We start from the raw sequence: 9,372 nt of genomic DNA, 5'->3' as shown, positions 1-9,372 counted from the left end.
ACCTTTTTTTAGTCAAATATTAAATATGGTGGAACCCGAGCTAAGTAACCTTGCACAGTTAGGTAATTTAGCTAATTTTTAAATTTTGAATTTGTGTTCTAATCATACAAGATGATATACATCATCCTGGACAATTTATGACAATTATGCCAAAATTGATCTGATGATTAGGGGAATAATTATGGTTAAAATATTTAATCATATCATATAGGATGATCCATTTGGATAATACTAGATGATCTAGTATATTTTGTAGGATGATCCCCTATCGTCCAAGATGAAAAATAATAATTTTCTTTTAATCATCTAGGAGAATTGTACTAGACATCTCGAGATGGTTGTGGGATCATATGAAGATTGTCACATATCATCCCATGTCTTACTAAATGATAATTCTAGTATCTTGAACTAATCATCCCGAATGATCATAGGATCATACTAGATGATTTGTACAAATACTTTTACTGGTCGTACATAGCAAAGATTAGTCCTAGCTGAAAGGACTATTTTGTACTAATTGTATGGGATGATCTATCAATTGTCCTAGATGATCAGTTGCGCAAAATAAAAATTAGGGCTTCTTTTGTTGGCTCTCTATTTAATCAATTATACTAATGTTTGAGTTAATCTTTTGCTATGGATTTGATCCAATAGAGAGCTTAAAGAAGAAAGATGGAGAGCTTGAGAGAGAGAGAGAGAGAGAGAGATAGAGAGAGAGAGAGATCCTAATGAGGGGGGTTGTGAGGGAATCACAAAGGTTGCTCCAAGAAAGGAATTCATCATCTTCTTCAAGATACTCCTCAGGTTCCTTGGTGGCTCTGGGGAGATCTTCTTTAGTATTAGATCCAGGTTCTCTGCGTACTTTAGGAGGGAGTAAAAAAATTCCCAGGTTTTCTACCTTCACCAGGTAGGTGAAAAGGGATTTTCAGGTTCTTTGCCTACTCCAGGAGGGAGTTAAAGGATTCAAGGTTCTCTATCTCACAGTGTCAGTGGAACCTTCTTTACCTTGTTGTGGGAGCAAAAGGATATTCATTTGAGTCTAGTGCAATACCTGGAGAGGAAGTCTCCAAGGAGTAGATGTAGGTCAGATTTGATCGAACCACTATAAAATTCAATGTGTTCTTTCTTATTATTTTTACTACATTTTATTTATATACTTTTCTGTGATTTATTCTATGATTGAAAAAGATCTGATTATATTATTATCATAAAAAATATTTTTCTTCCGTATCAAGGGTTATTGTTTTGTTCTAAAATATTTAAAAATATCAAAAAGACTTTTCCTTTTTGTTTAAGAATTTTTAAAACTATCAGTTCACCCCCATCCCTCGTGGTTAGCCTCGAGAATCTAAAAACACTTTGCCTAGAGAATGGAGATATTTTTTAAGTCATCCTAAAGAACTGATCTTAGGAGACCCATATAAAGGTGTTAAAATTAGGCATGGACTTAGAAAAGAAATAAATCACTTTGCATTCATCTCAATGACTTAACCCACCCACCTAAATCAAGCCTTATCTGATGAGATTTGGATCTTAGCCATGTAAGAAGAACTAAATCAATTTATAAGGAATGATATTTTGGAGCTAGTTGAAAGACCTATGGACTAGAGTGTGGTTGGAACTAAATGGGTTTTCCAAAAAAAAAAAAGAATAATTATAAAGTAATAATGAGTAATAAGGCAAGATTGGTGGCTAACAAGTATAATCAAATAGAAGGGATTAATTTTAAAAAGACTTTTGTTCTTATAGCTAGATTGGAAGCCATTAGAGTGCTACTACCCTTTGCATATTTTAAGGGATTCAAACTATATCAAATGGATGTTAAGAGTTCCTTTCTAAATGGGGTTATAAAGGAAGATGTGTATACTAAACAAGCACCGTGATATTTTACAATTTCCCAATCATTTGATCATGAAATTGAAATAACCTTTTCTAAAACTGTGAAAACCAAAAAGATATTGAAAATGGATGAACTTGAATAAGAGAAAAATTATTCTAAACCTCTTAAGGATTATGCAAACCCTTTAGTAGATAGAATCAATGGAGCATAATTATGCATACAATCAAAGCTAATGGCTTTGAGTTAAAACCAACTATCATTTAAATCGTTTAAAACATTTAGTTTGGGGGAACTCATGTACAAGATCCCAATTTATATTTAGCCAGTTTTGTAAAAATTTCTACAACTTCTAAGTAAAATAGTGTTAGTGATGATGTAGACCGGTATTGCATCCCTTTTCTCTAAGAGGTAAAGCTAAAATATGGTTGAATTTTTATCCCCAGGCTCTATAACCACTTGGAATGAATTGGCTCATGAATTTCTCACTAAATATTTTCCATCTTTAAAAACTACTAAACTTAAAAATGACATAACTTCTTTTACTCGGTTTGAAGGAGAATCCATTTATGAGAGTTAGGAAAGGTTTAAGGAAATGCTTAAAAAGTATCTGCATCATGCATTAGCTAATTGGTTGATTATTTAAACATTTTGTGATGGATTAGTATGATCTTTTAGAGCTATAATTGATGTTTTAGTTGGAGGAACATTAATGTCAAAGATAGTTAAGGAAGCTTATGAATTAATAGAGGAAATGACCACTAATAATTTTGAGTGGCCTGCACATAGAGGAAATCTTTAAAAAGTAGCTGAATTTTATGAATTCGATGCTTTATCAATTTTGACTGAACAAGTTATAATGATTTCTAAGAAGTTGAATATATTAGGAATAAATTATGGAATATGAACTGAAACCTTACGGGATTAAAATTTAATTGAAGATAAAAATATGTAAGGGATTGAAAATATTAATGTAATTGGAAGATAAAATAATGCTTAATCAAATATATATAATTCAGGTTCAAGAAATCATTCTAAGTTTAATTGGTCAAATAATATGGGAGATAGTAATCAATGGAATAATTGGCAGAATAATCAAGGAGTAAATTGGAGCACTTCTTAATAACTTGTTGTTAATCCTAGATTTATAAATCCTCCAATATTTAATGAAATCAATCAATTTGGAAATAAGAAAATAGCTTTGGAGGATGTAGTTATGCACTTAGGAACATAATTACAGAATTAAGATACTTGTACTAAAATTTTTGAATCCCAATTAAGTCAGCTTGCAATTTTAATCAGTAGTAGACCTTTTAGATCTTTATATAATAATACTAAAATAAATCAAATAGAAAAAGAAAAAGATCTTAATGGAAGCCATTTGAAGAATGGAAACAATATTCCATAGCCAAATTAAAAAATATAGGAAAAGTCTGACTTAAGACTAAAAATTTACCTCTTCAAGGGAAGCAACCCAATTTATAGCTTAGGTGTGATAAATAGAAATTAATATTTTTTTTTTATATTGCGTACAAAAAACTTGAGAGATGAGGAAGCTCTACAGCACTAATATTGGCACCGCAGCGCTGAGCTGGGCTTTATTAGTTTTAAATTGAAATTTTAAAAACTTCTTTTCACTTGAAAATTATAAAAATATCATGATGGAAGTTTAATTTAAGCAATGGGTAGAATCAAAAATATATTCCTCTTTTAATATTCAAAGTGAAAAAGTTTAGAAGATAAAGATTCATTTTCTCTTCTCCACATGCAATGTTTTGTTGTCATCAATAAACTTCATAAGTTCAATGATGAAGTTCATGAGAATACAATAAGATACAAGGAAAAAATTAAGAAAATGCATAAATGTGAAGTTTTAGAGTATAAATTTCATTCTGGTCAAGATGTTCTACTATTTAATTACAAGAAGTTTTGTCATTGAAAAAACTAAATTTCGATGGGTATACCCAAATTTTTTTATTAGAGTACATCTTAATGGTGTCATCAGCATTCAAGATAAGAAAAATTTTCACATTTTCAAGGTCAACGATAATGGATTGAAACCAAGGGATTAAATGAATAAGAAAATCTTAAATTTGGAGGAATAAAGAATGTGTGTTTGTATCATGATTATACTTCATATATTTTAAAAGAAATGCACTTTTTTGAGTAAGTGGTGTATGTAGTTCGAACAAGAATTATTGTTTTGGCTTGTGAAGCCAATATGCTATGCATAGTGCGTAGTGTACTAGTTATCCTGTAATCAATGTTGTGTTCTATTATGTTATGTTCTATTAACACAGATTTTATGCACCTTTTATCATTTGTATGAAAGAATGTAGAGTGTTAACTATTGTTTGTATTTCTTGTATTTACATTTCATTGAATTCTCCTCATGTTTAATATAATTATTTATTTTGATTATTTAATTAACCTTAATTAAATGAAAATTAAAAATTATGTGAATTAAAATAATAATAAAACCCTAGATCATAGTTCAAATGAACATTATTATACTTCATAGAGTTGAAAAGAAACTAATAATCACCTAACTTAGATCATTTAAGTTATTACTTTAATTTAAAGTTATAGGTTATACCTTTATTTATTAATTTTGAAATAAAGATGAATAATTAGAATTAAAGATTTGAAATTATTAGATTAAAATTTGAAATCATAAGCAATCCAAATTTTGAAGTAGTAATCTTTTTAAATCCTTACCTTAAACTCATTGAGATTGTAAAAAGGGTTCGAAGTATAAACTGATATTCAAAATCATTAACTATGTACTCCATAAATTTAAAAAAAAATAGTTCTAAAAAGAAAATAAATAAATAGAAGAAAAAGGAAAAAAAATGAGTACATTCAAAATTAGTAAAAATTAAAGGTTAGAATTTGAAAATCTTATGCTTAAATTCATAAAAGGATAAAAGAAAAAAAAACTAGTATAAATGATGGTGAATTAATAAAATTTCAATTTTAAGTACAAAAATATCTAATTATTAAACTATATTATTTAATTTAAAATTTTAAAAATTAATACTTAAATTTATAGCATGTAAATTAAAATTAAGCAATTATATGTATTACTTATTATGTAATTATTAGTATTTTGTAAACTAGAATTGTAATCTTATTCATTTTTACAACTGTTAGACTGTGATATATTATCCTATATTTTAGTAATTTTAATTTTTCATTTTTTACTTTGGTTAATTATTTAATCAAAATTATAATATGTTGATTTGCTTGAGGACAAGAAAGAGTTTAAGTTAGGGAGAATTTGATAAGTGTAACTAATGTATTATTTTATATGTTATATTTTTAATAAAAATATGTTAGTTTAATTGTATTATGCAGAAAAAATACATAAAAAATATAAGTTTCATATATCGTCGCAGCGTCGGAACAAGAAGCATAGCAGCTCCATCAAAGACACCACCGGAGCACTTGAATATCGGCATTGCAGTGCCAACTTTATGTCATACAGCTCCTTGGCATCAAAAGTTCAACTTTACAACACCATGCTCTCTATCATTCAGCACCGCATTAACACACTCTATAATGCCATGATGCTCAATAACATTAGTATATTTTTCATGAATTATTTATTGGATTTATGAACTTCATGATATATTCTATAGATTTTTATGATAATAAAAGTAAGCTTGAATATTTTAATTTGTGATCTAAGTACTTCATGTGCATTTGCTAAAAGATAAGCAGGATGATTACTTATATGGGATATGCTTTGTATAATCAAAATTTGGGTAAAATTTAAGTATATAAGAATAAAAGATTAATTAAGATAGATAGCTAAGAGCTTTAAATATAATATTTTATGTTCTTAGAGCTCCATTGAAGTTTACTTGCATGGTATGATTTACTAAAAATGATATATATATATATATAATTATTTATTTATTTATTTATTTATTTTTAATAATATCATATAATAATCATTGATTTGACTTGATTTTCATTTCATTGATTCACTAAATAATGTAGATATAAATGGATAAATTATATGACCTACTTTTAATACAAATTGATTTTACAATGATTTTTAATTTTAATATTGTAAGCTGACTAGTCATTTTTTGTATTCATTTGGATATATTTGAATACTTTGAGTTACCCATATGAATTGTAATTTCTTATCCATTTAAATCTATTATTTCTTTAATAGAAATTAGTTTTTTATTAAATATAATTGATACGTCATCACAAAATTAGCTTGATCGGGCACGAATCTCGAGGCAAAAGCTAGTTGGAAACTTCAAAATTTAATTCCGAGAGCACCCAAACTCCGATTTCAGCAAGCTTATAGTCGAACTAAGCGTCTCGGAAATACGAACTCAACGACACCAAATTCGACCCAATCCGAGCCCAAATGGGTCCGAATCATGGACCCGAAGCGCTGTTGGAAGGTTCAAACCGCAATTGGAGTTACCAAACGGACTCCGATTTTGACGAGCTTATACTCGAATCGAACGGCTCGACGAGACGAATCCAACGAGCCCAAGATCATTGAATTCCAACATCACTAAGATTCTCAAATGACCAACGAATGGTGCTTGATCGTAGGATTCAATATCGGCCGTCCATTCAACCATTCCCTATTCGCCCATGATCTCACACCTATTTACGGGCCATGCCACTCCAGAAAATCTATAAATAGAGCCCTCATTTCTCATGAGAGGAGGCCGAAGCAAGAAGAGAAGGAGGAAGCTCCTCCTCGACGGCTGCCGGACCACCACCGGACCACCGCAGAAGCACCGCCGGACCTCCGCCGGACCACTACCGAAGCCTCGCCGGACCACCGCCGGAGTTTCATTGCACCACTGCCTTAAGGTCCGACGTTCAGTCCCGACGTCCTGCTGAAGATCTGACGTCCTGCTTAAGACTCGACGTCCTACTCAAGGCTAGACCATCAATATCCGATCTTCCAAGTGACACTGGGACTAACACCTAACCCCTTGTCTCCTACCGCCTATGGTCCTTCTGACCTCTGTCGCCTATTACGGTCCGTCCGACCTCCATCACCAGACAACGGTCTTTCATACCCCAGTCTCCTACCGCCTACGGTCCTTCAGGCCTTCATCACCTACTACGATTTGTTCGACCTACATCACCGGACAACGGTCTTTCAGACCCCAGCTTTCTATCGGCTACAGTCCTTCAGGCCTTCGTCGCCTACTATGGTCCTTCCGACCTCCATCAACAGACAATGGTCTTTCTGACCCCGTTCTCCTGCCAACTACGGTCCTTCAGGCCAAACAAACCTGTATATGTAACTCCTACCATGTAATGCAATCTATATGATGTACATTTGCTACATCAATCCAAGGCCTTCTCCTAAGGAAGGGCCTCATTTGTAATCGACTACAAATACTAGTAGATTCATTCAAACTGGGCCAGGCCCCGTGGTTTTTCCCCCTTTTCAGGGGTTTTCCACGTAAAAACTTTGGTGTCTCTTATGAATGTTTCACCCCCTCACTTATCTGCTTGAGTGCTGGATCTTCGTACAATGCTAAGGCGTTAAACCATATATTTCTCTACTGCCGCGAATATTTCAAGACCCAACAGTTTGGCGCCGTTTGTGGGAAAGTGATTCCCGACTGGGGGGCAACTTTTGCTCCAATCTCAAAAGATCGCTCTTATAAACTTCCTGACATCAGTCATTATTGCATCAGATACGGACTAGGGGGCAACTTTGACCCCAATTCTGGTCAAAAAGACCCTCCAATACTTCCAACATCAACATGATATTTCAGAAAAATCCAAGCAAATGCAAGGATACTTACTATCTCTTATAAGTTTCATACAGTCCCCTACAGGACTCATACCCCTTGGGCAAGGTCTTGATCTCGACCTCAAAAAGGTAGTAACGGTCTAAAGATAGACCCTTCATTATCTTTGATTCGGGATACACGTGACATTCGCCCCCTCCCAATCAAGGCAAAATCGATCCCAGGGGGATCCGATTTGACCTCTTCCACACAGGTTAATGTCGAGAAAAGGCTCCGACATACAACCTCGGAAAGGTCTCACATCCTTGGTGGATTATCCCGACCTCTTCCACACAGGTTAACGTCGTCGAGCAAAGGCTCCGACATACAACCTCGGAAAGGTCTTACACCCTTGGTGGATTCTCCAGACCTCTTCCACACAGGTTAATGTCGTCGAGCAAAGGCTCCGACATACAACCTCGGAAAGGTCATACATCCTCGGTGGATTCTCCAGACCTCTTCCACACAGGTTAGTATCATCGAGCAAAGGCTCTGACATATAACCTCAGAAAGGTCTTACATCATTGGTGGATCCAATATTGGTTAATATCATCGAGCAAAGGCTCTAACAAACAACCTCGGATAGATTATACATCCTTGGTTAACAACACCAGAATTCCGTCAATGGACTTCTGCACAAAGTTAAATTTCTATATGTTGTTGAATTTCCTCATGTCGCTGAATTTTTGCCTTAAAGGACATTCGACGTCGGACTTCTCCCTATCGTCGGACTTCTCCGTACCGTAGGACTACTACCTGTCGACGGACTACTAGCCGTCGAGGGACTTTCGTCGGTCTTCTACCCGACATTGAACTTCTATCCGACGTCGGACTTCTTCCTGTCGTCGGACTTCTACTCGTCAGCAAACTTCTATGTTAAGATAGTTGTTATTTGCATGCTTTACATTTTTGCAACTTATGTAGTTTTGATGATTCCAAACATTATTGTTCAAATGTGTAGTTATTTCCTAACAATTTTAGAAGAATTGTATTTGCTCTTGTGTGTACTAATATTTCAGGAAAAACGAACTCCAGACTACGAAGACTTCAAATCAAATTCAACATGAAATACCTTGTGAATTTTTAAGCTTGTATTTTTCTTTTAAATTAAATTGAAAGGGAGTGATTGTAATTTGAGTGAATAAAAACATACACACACACACATATAAGGAGATCATATAAATATTATACTGATCGTACGGGACGATATCAGTTCGTACTGGACGATCAGACAGTTATCTCCTATTGAGCATATGGTACGAATAGGAACTTACTTGAAAAAAATTTTCTAAGTCCTATTCGTCCAGGACGAAATTAATTATCGTCCGGGATGATTGGTTCTCTATAAATTTTTTGTCCAGACGAATTTAAATTATCGTTCATGGCGATTGGTCCTCCGGAAAATTTTTGTTCAAACGAAATTAAATATCGTCCAGGACGATCTGGTTTTTGGAAAATTTTCATCCAAACGAATTTAAATTATCGTTCATGGCGATTGGTCCTCTAGAAAATTTTTGTCCAGATGAAATTTATAATCGTCCAGGATGATCGGTCCTCTGTAAAAATTTCGTCCACACGAACAAATTTTCGTCTAAACGATTAACTTACTTAGAACAGTTTTCAGCAGTTTTTAGAACCGACCTTGTAATAACCGTTCGTACCGGACAAACCTAGTTCGTATGGGACGATCAGCTGTACGAAGACATTTTGTACACATATACAAATAGGGTTGTTTCAAATCGTTTA

The 9,372-nt window shown here is 33.4% G+C and overlaps 1 non-coding gene across 1 annotated transcript; it reads right to left on the bottom strand.

Moving 5' to 3' along the window:
• Positions 1 to 2,354: 2,354 nt before the first annotated feature.
• Positions 2,355 to 2,461, bottom strand: LOC114580385. The gene has a single exon (XR_003701770.1). It is a non-coding gene; the product is annotated as a small nucleolar RNA R71 (small nucleolar RNA).
• Positions 2,462 to 9,372: the final 6,911 nt, after the last annotated feature.

Source organism: Dendrobium catenatum, unplaced genomic scaffold (genome assembly GCF_001605985.2).
Source record: "Dendrobium catenatum unplaced genomic scaffold, ASM160598v2 fragScaff_scaffold_114, whole genome shotgun sequence".
Lineage (NCBI taxonomy): Eukaryota > Viridiplantae > Streptophyta > Magnoliopsida > Asparagales > Orchidaceae > Dendrobium > Dendrobium catenatum.
This window is presented reverse-complemented; position numbering and strand designations above follow the sequence as displayed.